This window comes from Portunus trituberculatus, chromosome 9 (genome assembly GCF_017591435.1).
Source record: "Portunus trituberculatus isolate SZX2019 chromosome 9, ASM1759143v1, whole genome shotgun sequence".
Lineage (NCBI taxonomy): Eukaryota > Metazoa > Arthropoda > Malacostraca > Decapoda > Portunidae > Portunus > Portunus trituberculatus.
This window is the reverse complement of record NC_059263.1, coordinates 10,615,450-10,625,449: the sequence shown is the minus strand read 5'-3', so window position 1 is coordinate 10,625,449 and position 10,000 is coordinate 10,615,450. Positions and strand designations below refer to the sequence as shown.

Here is a 10,000-nt window from a genome sequence, read left to right as displayed (position 1 = left end):
CTCTATCTCTCTCTCTCTCTCTCTCTCTCTCTCTCTCTCTCGTTCTAGCCGTTCACTTTCTCCTTTCTAACTGCCTCTCTTATGCAGGAGGAGGAGGAGGAGGAGGAGGAGGAGGAGGAGGAGGAGGAGGAGGAGGAGGAGGAGGAGGAGGAGGAGGAGGAGGAGTAAATTGTAGAGGTAGAAGTAATTACGCTCACCTCAGCTAGCCTATCTCCTTCTCCTTCTCCTTCTCCTCTTCCTCCTCCTTCAGTCATATGAGTGGAAACAAATCTGGTGTTTGTTTTTTTTTTCTTTCTCTCTCTCTCTCTCTCTCTCTCTCTCTCTCTCTCTCTCTCTCTCTCTCTCTCTCATAATTTCTTCCCAACCATGTCCTTAATCCAGGACGTGAAGCAGAAGAAAAGAAGAAGAAGAAGAAGAAGAAGAAGAAGAAGAAGAAGAAGAAGAAGAAGAAGAAGAAAGAACAACAACGAAATATTATCCTTCTTCATTACTTCCATCTTCCTTCCTCCTCCTCCTCCTCCTCCTCCTCCTCCTCCTCCACACACACACACACACACACACACACACACACACACACACACACACACACACACACACACACACACACACACACACACACACACACACACACCAATCATCATCATTATCATTGTAAGTCTTCCTCATCATATCTATACGAAACACCCTCCTCCTCCTCCTCCTCCTCCTCCTCCTCCTCTTCCATAAGGTGGCCAAAAGTTGCAGCTGCTACGTGCCTTCCGCTCTAATCATCCACTAAACAATTCCACCTAAATCTGGCTTCTCCTCCACCACCTCCACTTGTTTCTCTCCACCTAATCTTTGTTCCCTTCTTATTCGTCTCTCTCTCTCTCTCTCTCTCTCTTAGTTCTTCCATTCTTCTTTTATTCCTCCTTCTCCATTTTCATCTTAGTTTTCATCTTCCATCTTTCTTCCCTCTATTCCTTCCTCTCCTGCTCCTGCTCCTTCTTCTTCATTCTTTATTCCTTGTTTTCCTATTCCCTGTTTCTCCCTTTTCTCATTTCTTCTTCTTGCTCCTCTTCCTCCTCATCATCTTAGCTCTTCATTCATCTTCTCTTCATTTTTTGTCTTCCTACATCTTCATCTTCTTCTCCTCTTGTACTCTTCTTCTTCTTGTCCTTCTTTCTTTTTCTGTTTATTTTCTTCTTTATTTCTCATTCGTAAATACCTTCTCCATTCTGTTCTTCAGCTTTTCTCTTTTTTCGTTTTCTGTTTATTTTCTACCTTATTTCTTCTATTTTTCATTCCTATTTCTCATTCGTAAATGCCTTCTCTATTCTCTTCTCTCTCCTTCCTTCCTTCTTTGTTCCTTGCATCTCCTCCTGTGCGTCTGTTCTTGTTCTTTTCATTTCATTCTTTCTTTCTTTTTCTGTTCACTGTTTCCTTTATCCCTTTTTCTTCATGTCTTCTTTCTTTCTTTCTTTCTCATCCTCCATCTTCTGTACTCGTTTTTTTTTTTCTATTCTTTCATGTTTCCGCTCATTCTCTCTTTTATCTCTTCTTCTCTTCCTCATCATAATCTTCGTTGTTTTTCTATCTTTTCTCCACCTCCTATTTGCAAGTACATCTATCAATGTGGTTTTCCTTCTTATCTTTCCTTCATCTACTCCTTCCTTCCCTCATCTCCTCCTGTCCTCTTTTTGTTTTTGTTTTTTTCTTTTTTTCCAGCCTATTTTCATCTTTTTTTTTCCCCTCTAGTTTTTCTCACTATCTTTTCTTCATCTTCCTTCTTCCACGCCCTTCATCTCCTCTTTCTTCCTTTATCTCCTATGCTCTTGTTTTTTTTTTCCTTCTTTCCATTCAGTCTCTATCTTTTTATCTTTTCCATTTTTTTCTCTAATTTTCCTTCCTAGCTTTCCTTTATCTTCCTTCCTCCACGCCCTTCATCTCCTCTTTCTTCCTTTATCTCCTTCTGTGCCATTGTTTTTTTTTTCCTTTTTTTTCCATTCAGTCTGTTTTTATCTTTTCTATTTTCTCCTCTAGTTTTCCTCCCTATCCTTCCTTCAATCTCTTCATCTCCCGTACCCTTGTTGTTTTTCCCTTTCTCCATTCAGTCTCTATCTCTCTTTTCATCTTTTTTTTATTTGTTCCCCTTTTCTCATTTGTAACAACCACTAGTTTTCCTTCCCATCTCTCCATCTCCTCTTACCGCTCCTCCACCATATCTCAACACCACCATCACTAACAGCGCCTGGTCCTGCTGCAGAGGGCGTGTCTCCAGCCTTACGCCACGACAGGCACATCTCACGCCCTGCGATACACAAGTCTCTCTTTTGTGTGCCACGGGTTGCGTCACCTCTGCTGCATGGAACTTGTAGCATTCAAATGTGTGTGTGTGTGTGTGTGTGTGTGTGTGTGTGTGTGTGTGTGTGTGTGTGTGTGTGTGTGTGTGTGTGTGTGTGTGTGTGTGTGTGTGTGTGTGGTGCCTCATGTTTCTCAATAGCTACTCTCCTCCTCGGTTTGTATTCTAAGCCATATGTTCCATTGTAAGTGTTTTCAAAGGTCGATGTTCTCTCTCTCTCTCTCTCTCTCTCTCTCTCTCTCTCTCTCTCTCTCTCTCTGGTAAAAGATAATGTGTTTATTTATTGTTAGTATTGAAACCCAGTTAGAAGTTGCAGAGATGAGATGCGGGAGAGTCAATCATAATGTTCCTCTGCAAGTGTTTTCAAAGGTGTTTCTTTCCCCCTCTCTCTCTCATTCATTGGTGAAAGATAATGTGTGTTGAATCATTGCTAGAGTCAGGAAAACACTACTAGTGAATGCCAGTTCGTTGTTCAGATGAGACATTGAAAGGAAATTATGTCATCGTAAAGATTTTCAGTTTTTTTTTTCTTCCCTCTCTCACTGGTAAAAGATAATGCGTGTTTAATTACTGCTAAGGTCACGAAACCACTACTATTGAAAGCCACATGCACTTCTAGGGTAGCCAGTAAGAAGTTGTTGAGATGTTGAGGGTTCTGAGAACACGGTGCCTGGTTCTGTAAGTTGGCATGTGGTGTACAGACGCGCGATCTGCTATGTAGGTGCCTTCAACCGCCAGATGGGTTAATTATTTCACAGCAAGTTGGTCAACTGGAACGTACTTTTCTGCACGTTTTGTAAATATTAAATGGTTTAATAAAATAGTTATAATCTATATAAGAATGTACTTGTGGCATATAAGGAAAAAAAAAAAAAAGTGGAAATGTTTATATATATGTCGAGCGCTCTTCTTTCCCATCTCCATTTCTGGGACAAAAAATAGAAAAGATCATTAATAGGTAAAGCGTAGTTTTAATGTCTTTTTCTTTCCATAAAAATCAATATGAATTGTATTCCTACAGAAAATCACAACAATTAATAGTCTTAAGAAATTAACAGTATAGACTATAGATTATATTGTCTAACATGCACCGAGATTGTTCTATCGAAACGTAAACAAATCTAGCGTGTTAAGAGCCATCGCCACACTCGCTACACAACCACTTCACTATGGATAATACTATGGATATTAGTGAGGATGAACTTAGAAAATGGACAGTGCCAACTCTGAGAAACTTTCTGAGATCAAAAGGCATACCAAGTTCGCTTGTTGTGATTCAGTTAGGAAAATTCGGTTTCGGTAATGTTGGCTTTTTGAGTGGAGCATTATCCTATGCAGAAACTCTAACAATTTTGTACTATTAGACTTACAAAAAATAATATGATGGGACACTGGTACATCCATATTTTGCATCATTAGGAAAATATATTTGCATATTTTTGTAATTTTCAATCAGACACATAGTGAAATAACCAAACGTTTGTATTATGAGGAATGTAGGCATGAATATCAATATATATTTTTTTCTAATAGGGCTTCCACAAGAGCGACAGTTCGGAGCGATAGGCAGGACCAACTTGTGAATTAAACCAGCTGGCGAACAATGAAAACTACACAGATCGCGATTGGTGCCATTGAATCTAACAAGTCTGTCACAACACCGCCTCGCCGGCCAAGCTGTGCTCCGGCAACACACTCGCGGCTCTAGTGTTCATGTGAATGGGCATATTTGCAACACACTTATCCTATTATTTGATGATCTCTTGACCTTTCTTTTGTGGCTGTTGTTGCTGCTGTTGTTGTTTTGTTGCTCTCGGTCAGTATCTCTCTTACACACTACACATATCACATGATAAACAAATAAACAATAAACAAAACTAAATACGGTCGGTTTTGCTTACTTTAAGCTTGGTCAAGTTTGCCTCAGCGGGAGATGCGATGCACCACGGCACACACTGAGTGCTGCGGGAAATGCTGCGAGAAACAGATTAAACAGAGCGTCTCAGGCACTGTTCTCAGTCACACAGTCATAATGAAGGATGTTGCTCAATCTTTTACTACTTTGTAGCATTTAATGGTGAGTCTGTTGCTTCGCGCACAGCGTGACGCAGACCAACCCCGTGTTCAACATACACCACAGGGCGCCTCCTGTCTCCAACGGTCAGCCAAGAACATAATAAAGTATGGGAGAGTGCAGGAAGCCACACCAGACCTACATTTTTTTTTTTTATACCATGTGGGCTTTTCACGGGAATTTATTGGCTAAAGGGGATACTTTTTGGGGTACCTCCTATCTCAAAGCCCACCCGCTAGGAAACTGTTGCCCCGAGTGAGGAAGCCCAACCTACACTCGGACCGTGGACAGGATTCGAACCCGTGCGCTTGGAGACCCTCGGACCCCAAAGCACGCATGGTTCCACTGTACCACGGTGGCACTTCCTAACCCAACTCAACCCAACCCAATCTCGAAGCTTAATCTAGCCTAACCTAACCTAACCTACCTGTTTCCACTACCATCCCACCCATAAATTCCTACAACCTTTCACAGCTCCCTCACTCCATACCACTTACAACCTGACTGCTGACACCGTTGCGTTCGTCTGTCACTCTACTTGAGAACCTTCCTCTTTCTTGAAAAATAAACTTTCCACACTTAAACCCATTATTTCTTGTCCTCTCCAGATCACTCATCCTGATAATTTTGCTTACGTCATCTTTGTTACAATCCTCCACCACTCAGAGCCTTATATCACGCCCCTCTTCACCTCGTCGCTCTGGATGTAACAGCTTCAGTCTGATACGGGTGCACATGATAGAGACAGTCACCCTTCACGAGTCCTGACCCATAAACCCTTGCACCGCCACATGCCACATCTTTCCTTAATCACCAACCACTTTGACACATTTCTTCTGGTTTTAGCCACTTCTAAACACTGCACGACAACAAGTGAACCTTTTTTTTAACTCTCTTTGCTGCTCAAGGCCAGTTTTCCCCTTACATTGAGAAAGAACTTGCAACATCTCTTCTTCTAATTCCTATCTTTCTTGGAGACGGTTACAGAGACTTTATACATCGCGTTTGGTGTTGAGTGGTTGCGTCTGGCGAGGAAAAGGTTAATGTGATAGTGACAGTAAACGCCACCAGAGTGAAGCGTGCTGTGTGTGTGTGTGTGTGTGTGTGTGTGTGTGTGTGTGTGTGTGTGTGTGTGTGTGTGTGTGTGTGTGTGTGTGTGTGTGTGTGTGTGTGTGAGGTGGCAGAGTGACAGGGCGCCGCTGTGCTCCCTTATCAGCCATCAAGGGGAGTTACTGCCGCTAAAAGGTACACTGATTCCTTGCCCTAAGTGGCTCACACCACCTTATCCCTCGTTACTCCGTGTTACTGCTACTCGCTCATGTTGTACTGATGTCAAACCAACATTATATTACTGCTGCCTCATCTCAACTCGTTACCACCACCACCACCACCACCACCACCACCACAACTACTGCTACTACCACCACCACCACTACTACTACTACTACTACTACCATCTCCAACACTTCAGAACTAAACACGTTAATATTTACCATACATTTTTTTTTCTGAATTAGTAATATGACAAACCTTCCCTTCTGTAATTCAATATGAAGCCAGTTTTCCTTAGAGATAATACATGAATGAATGAAGTGATAAAGTCAGATATATTTAGTAACAGCAACAGAGTCCCCCTCAAGTCTGTATATAGCACAAGCGTAGAGTGAACTGCCATATTGAACTAGCAGATCTAATCCTCTTCACACACAACCAACACCATCAGAATACTTGAACACTTGACCCTATTCCAGCCAACACCTTAGAGAAAACAGGAATACTGAACTGACCTGACCTGACCTAACCTAACCTAAGCCAATCCAACCTTACCTTACCTTATATAACTTAACTTAATCAACGCCTTAAACAAAACTGCGATACTGACCTTTCCTGACCTTAAGAACACATGATAACATAGTGAAGGCTAACCTAACCTTACTTTATATAACTTAGCCAAGACTAACTCAAAATTCATTCATCCACACACACACACACACACACACACACACACACACACACACACACACACACACACACACACATCACACACACACACACACACACACCATCTTAAACCAAACCTAACACACACACACACACACACACACACACACACACACACACACACACACACACACACACACACAGTTTACCTTCTACGACACAAGCACCTTCCAAAACCTACCTCAACACCCCTTCCCCCTTCCCCTCACCAACACCCACACTGGCCCACTGTTACCTGACACCCCTCATTCCCCTCACCTGAGCTCACCTGCGCCACTCTCTCTCCCTTTCACCTGTCCCAGCCTATCTTATAGTGTGCACCTGTGATTTACCTGCTTAATTGAGGACGGACAGACAGACAGACAGAGAGAGAGAGAGAGAGAGAGAGAGAGAGAGAGAGAGAGAGAGAGAGAGAGAGAGAGAGAAAGGTGCATGTCTTCTAACTCTATACTTTTTTCTTATCTTTTATTCTTCCTTCCTCTCTCTCTCTCTCTCTCTCTCTTACTGATGTCTTCCTCTCGTTCTTCCTTTACCTCTCCTCCTCCTCTTCTTTCCTCACTTTACTCCTCCTCCTCCTCCTAATATTTCTCCTTTTTATCCTCTCTTTCCCTCTTCCCTCACTTTTTTTTCTCCATCTTTTTCCTCCACTTCCTCAAAGTTTATCTTCACCTACATCTCTACATTCACCTCTCTCTCTCTCTCTCTCTCTCTCTCTCTCTCTCTCTCTCTCTCTTTCAAGAAGGTCTTTCAAAAGTCTCACCTCTTCACTTCACTTCACGCTGTCCTCCTCCTCCTCCTCCCCTCTTCTTCTTCTTCTTCCTCCTCCTCCTCCTCTTCTAAAAATATGTTGTCACTCTAGCAAGTCACCTAACACTCTCCTCCTCCTCTCCTCCTCCTCTTCTATTTCATCGCAGTTTCTCTTTCTTCTACTTTGTAAAACCAACCACCACCACCACCACCACTACCGCCACAATTACTACTACTATTTTTTTTTTTCGTTATTCTCCTCCTCCTCCTCCTCCTCCTCCTATTCTTGTTCCTTATCCTCCTCCTCCTCCTCTTTCTTTTCCTCTTCCTCCTCCTCCTCCTCTTCCTTTTTATATTTTTATTCTTCCTCCTCCTCCGCAACTACTACCAACCAAACTTCTTCCATCATCACCTCCTCCTCTTCCTCCTTTCTTCTTAATCTCTCTCTCTCTCTCTCTCTCTCTCTCTCTCTCTCTCTCTCAGGTGTCTTGCCCTGGTAACAGAGAGCGGCAGGGAAGCTACACAAATACACACACACACACACACACACACACACACACACACACACACACACACACACACACACGAGGTGACTGACCTGACCGGGATGTACTCGCAAATGTGCACACGTGTAGACATTTTGGTGCACATGAGATCAATTTCTGGGGCGTGCACATAAGTAGGAGGAGGAGGAGGAGGAGGAGGAGGAGGAGGAGGAGGACACATACCTCCACGCCTCCCCTCCAGAAGATAAATGCATAAAGGAGGGAATGAATGGGCAGAGAGAGAGAGAGAGAGAGAGAGAGAGAGAGAGAGAGAGAGAGAGAGAGAGAGAGAGAGAGAGAGAGAGAGAGAGGAAAGAAATGCAGGTGGCTTCCCGGAACTCGCAAACCACCACCTCCTCCTCTTCTTTCTTCTCATCCTCTTTCTTCTCCTCCTCCTCCTCTTCTTTCTCTTCCTCCTCCTCCTCTTTCCCTCCTCAAACACCTTTGGCACACTCCATCCTTCCTCAGAGAGAGAGAGAGAGAGAGAGAGAGAGAGAGAGAGAGAGAGAGAGAGAGAGAGAGAGAGAGAGAATAACAATGACATAACCAATACCTCATCGTGACTCAGACTCTCTCTCTCTCTCTCTCTCTCTCTCTCACGTGCCCACATCCTCCTGACAACACCACAAAGTCGTACCCTGTTCTCTCTCTCTCTCTCTCTCTGGATAACAAGGATTAACTTATTAGCTCACATCTGTATATAAATATATTTGAGAGAGAGAGAGAGAGAGAGAGAGAGAGAGAGAGAGAGAGAGAGAGAGAGAGAGAGAGAGAGAGAGTTACTGTTACTATATTTAACTGATCTGATACTGTATATATTCTCTCTCTCTCTCTCTCTCTCTCTCTCTCATTTCATCAACGAATTTATTTCCCTACACACACACACACACACACACACACACACACACACACACACACACACGGTAGCTCAGTGGTTAGAGCGCTGGCTTCACAAGCTAGAGGACCAGGGTTCGATTCCCCGGCCGGGTGGAGATATTTGGGTGTGTCTCCTTTCACGTGTAGCCCCTGTTCACCTAGCAGTGAGTAGGTACGGGATATAAATCGAGGAGTTGTGACCTTGTTGTCCCGGTGTGTGGTGTGTGCCTGGTCTCAGGCCTATCCGAAGATCGGAAATAATGAGCTCTGAGCTCGTTCCGTAGGGTAACGTCTGGCTGTCTCGTCAGACTGCAGCAGATCAAAAAGTGAAACACACACACACACACACACACACACACACACACACACACACACACACACACACACACACACACACACCGCGTAGTGTAGTGGTTAGCACGCTCGATTGACAACCGAGAGGGTCCGGGTTCGAATCCCGGGTGCGGCGAGGCAAATGGGCAAGCCTCAACCGCTTCAGTATTTTTTGCGATTTTATACAGTTTCAGAAAATTATATGGAGGTTAAAATAGTGAAGACTCCGGCCATTAATCTTCTGATCTCCATAGAGCCTTCCTAATATAAATAAAATCGTCTCACCCTACTCAAAACTCGTGGTAAAAATGCGTCCCAGTACTGAAGAGGTTAATGTGCAGCAGTAAACAGGTACGGGATGTAACTCGAGGGGTTGTGGCCTCGCTTTCCCGGTGTGTGTTGTGTGTTGATGTGGTCTCAGTCCTACCCGAAGATCGGTCTATGAGCTCTGAGCTCGCTCCGTAATGGAAAAGGATGGCTGGGTGACCAGTAGGCGACCGTGGTGAATTACACACAGTACACTTAAAACCTCAAAATCGAAAATAAATAATCAAATAAACAAAAAAAAAAAAAAAAAAAAAATTAAATCAGCAGCAGCAGCAGCAGCAGTAGAAGTAGCAGCAGTAGTAGCAGCAGCAGCAGCAGCAGCAGCAGCAGCAGCAGCAGCAGCAGCAGCAGCAGCAGTGTGTGTGTACATAAGAAGCAGAAGACAGGTGGACAAGAGAGGCACAGGTGACAGAGAGGCTTAAGGTTCGGGACACAGGTGACACTACACCCACACCTCCTGGTCACCTGTGTCTCTCTACTCCGTACTGAATAAGGTGGTGAGCGTGGGATCGGGCAGACGTCCACGTGTAGGTTCGAATCCCACCACATACCGCTTTGAAGCTATGTCATTTGTGGAGTGGTTTAAAGTTAGCTACACGTCACCATGATACACAGGTTCTAGATTGTTACTCCAAAGATGAGGTTGGTCGGTGATATGGGCCCTAATATGGGTACCACTGTAAATAAAATTGCCTACGCCACTAATGGACGGGAGCTGAACACCGCTTCCCACACATACTCTTCAAGTATGCCTAC

General features: G+C 43.9%; 1 protein-coding gene and 1 non-coding gene across 2 annotated transcripts in view; one reads left to right on the top strand and one right to left on the bottom strand.

Annotated features, from left to right (window-relative positions):
* LOC123501381 (TSC22 domain family protein 2-like) overlaps positions 1-10,000 on the bottom strand; it is a 130,693-nt gene that overhangs the window by 74,987 nt on the left and 45,706 nt on the right. The gene's annotated exons all lie outside the window — the stretch shown is intronic.
* Trnav-gac lies at positions 8,981-9,054 on the top strand. The gene has a single exon. It is a non-coding gene; the product is annotated as a tRNA-Val (tRNA).